The sequence below is a fragment of the Cyprinodon variegatus genome, unplaced genomic scaffold (assembly GCF_000732505.1).
Source record: "Cyprinodon variegatus isolate N-32 unplaced genomic scaffold, C_variegatus-1.0 Scaffold724, whole genome shotgun sequence".
Lineage (NCBI taxonomy): Eukaryota > Metazoa > Chordata > Actinopteri > Cyprinodontiformes > Cyprinodontidae > Cyprinodon > Cyprinodon variegatus.
Window position 1 is genome coordinate 175,942 of NW_015151177.1, and position 3,154 is coordinate 179,095.

Consider the following 3,154-nt stretch of genomic DNA (forward strand, 5'->3'; position numbering starts at 1 on the left):
ACAGAGCAGAGCAACATCATGAAAAGCTTTGCAGGGCTTCTAACAGTTGCCTTTGTTTTAGCGAGGAACTTTATGCATAGCCACGATTTGCTGCAGACGGGATTTTTTTTTACAGTCAGACTCTAAAATGTCAGAAAGAAGCTGACACGAATTGGATTACATAGTCTCTCCAAGTCAAGAAGAAATTGTGTGTTTCATTCGGTCAGAAAGAGTGTCGTTATTCTTTCAATGCATTCTATTTCAAATCTTTTCGAAAAGGTATAATCAAGTTTTAACTATCATCTTGGCTTTAAAAGCACCAGTGGCAATGGAAAACAGCGAAAGGCGCCTTGGTGCCAGTGGTAAGGAAATAAAGTGCATAACTAAGAGATTACACAACAAACCACAGCATGGTGCTCAGGCACAAACCCACTGCAGTGGGGGAAAGCTTTCTGCTCATAGCATGATGGTGTCCTGACAACACGGTCATTTATAGAAACTCACATTTAAGCAGAAAGAGCAACATCAAAAAGGTTATTTAAGCAAGGCAAGGTGCTAAAAGAAATACTGAAGACATTAGTGTGGAGAGAGAAGAAGGAGGTAGGCTTTCCTGGTTTCTGGAAGGCAGACATTTTTGTTTTGACCCTAAACTTCTGTGGGCTCCCTGCTTGAACCTGTAATTAGCCTAAGCCTAAAAAGCTATGAGAGTTTGATTACAAAGTTGCAGCACTCCTGAGGAAAACTAATTAAGCATTTCAGTGTTCAAAAACCTTTCCAGGGCTACTGTATACTTACATCGAATGCTTAAAATAGAGCTGCAAACACAACAAGCAGGGAGGTTTCTTCACAGAATCAGCATAAACTTTTTTAAACTCGTATTTGCTTTACTAGATGTAATCTTTTCTTAAGTTTCTGGGCATTCCCATACCCCACTCGCAGTAGAAAATTCCAATGTATATTTCAGTCCAGTCTCCTCTTTGCTTTTCCAGGAAAAGTGTGGGATTTGTGGTTTGGATACAGCTAAAGGATTCAGGGGAGGGGCTGTGTTGGGAGAGCTGCTGCTGGCAGCATTTGTCTAAAAACTTACCATGTTTCCATGCCATCCGTTCTTTTTTTTTCACCTGGGTCAATTTTCCTGTCCTAATTGTTTTGCTTTATTCGCATTTATAGTCATGGAGGCGATGAAATGGATCCCAGGCTCCAAGCGGGGGAAGAAGTTTTCTGGCTCCTGTCCTCAGGGCTGTGGTGGCTGCCGAACTCCCTGTGACCTGAAGCAAAACTTAATTTTGCTGCTGGCTCTTGAACTCCACCTCTTCACTGTGTAATTATCTTTGTACAAATTATGACATTATAATTAGCTCAATGAGCATATAAGGGTTTTTAAATTAATGGAAAACCATTTTGTGTTTTTGTTACAAATAAGGCTCTAAAGGAGCATTTTAATCAATAATCATTAGCTTGCGTTTTCTTGGCTTAAATTTACACATTTATGTGGAGTAGTTTCTATCCTGTGGGCTGAGGCTGGCACAAAGGCCTGCAAATTAAAGAGAGTGTGATGCTGGGTTTTCCCCTTATGCTTAGCGTTAAATTATAATTTGTGCATGCAATCAGCCTAAGAGAAGTCATATCAAGCAATGCTCACTATTTTCTATTAAAAAAATTTTTTTCCCTGTGTTGCACACAGAGTTCCCCATGCATCACCAAGCCATCATTTCTTCTGCTTGTTAGGCACACAGGCAGCCATGGGAAGGCATAGGAAGGTCATGAGTGCATCAGGGTCATCTTAGAGATACACCAACAAAAGACAACCATTAGCATTCACACTTATCAACTGGTGTTTAAACACTGGCAAGTGCAAACTGGATTAAAGGTGCCTTTATTTTAAGGAAGAGGGCTGCATATGCTTCTCACTGACACACCAGATTTCTGGTGAGAGATCTAGAGAAACACCATCATTATGACCTCACTAAGAGAAGTTACCTAGCTTTGAAGACAAAACACACCTTAAACATCTACAGTATACAGTATCTATGGCAACATGTTGATTACCCGGCAGAAGAGAACAACCAAAATACTAAAGGTTTCTGAGAAATGCAAGCCAAATTTAAGAATGCTCTGGAAAACCACCTGCAGAACTACGACAGCGCTGCAGCACCTGTGAAGATACTGCAGAAGGGGCGAACTACATGAAGAAAAATTCCCAAACACTGTATGGCTTTCAAAGACCTGGAGGTACAGTGATTATTAGACAAGCAGAGATTTCTGTGGCTAAGCTGGGACTTAAGAGGCTCATCAGCACTGAAACCAAAGGACATCAACATATCTACTGTTCTTTTTTTTTTTTTTTTTTGTCAAGAAACCCATACAAGGAATGCACGATACAGTTATCCAAGGTGACCTAGGTTTAACACAAGGTCATTTTTATGCTCCTGTGAATGAGATGATCGATTCCTTTGATCCAGGGGTGGGCAATTCCAGTTCCTGGGTGCTGTATCCTGAAACTTTTACATCCATCCTTTGTCCAACACACCTGAATCAAATGGCTTTGTTACCTCCCTTAGTATGCAGTCAGTCCTCAAGAGTCCTCACAATCATCTAATTACTTGATTCAGGTGTGTTGAACTAAAGGCAAGTCTAAAAGTTGCAGGATACCGGCTCTAAGGAACTGGAATTGCCCACCCCTGCCAATCTATCGAAGACCAACCGTGGCCATCAAACTGTTGACATTCAGGTAGAAGCTATGAACATTTACCGTTCAATACATTACCTATGAATGTTTCTAGTGCGTTGCACAAAATTTGAAATCAGTGATTGTCTCAAAACTTTTGGCCATTGGTGACCAAATATAAACGCTTTGGCTTTTTGGGGGAGGGGGGTTATATAGTGCATCCTCAGCCCGAGTAGTTTAAATCAAAAGTACATTTGCATCAATGGCATGAGCTGCAAAACCTAATAAAGGCTATTCTTAAAACATTGTCAAGAAGCGCATTAAATTTCATACGGGGTCACAAATGGCCACCGGGCCACACTTTGGACACCCCTGTCCTAATTCTGACAGTTAGGTTACTTTATAACCTAGCAGTAGCCAGTGTATGTGTAGAACTGAGTTGAGTTCTGCGTTATCACTCTGGGATGGCTGCCGTTCAGTCTGTCCGTGAAAAGGAGGGATGTTTAG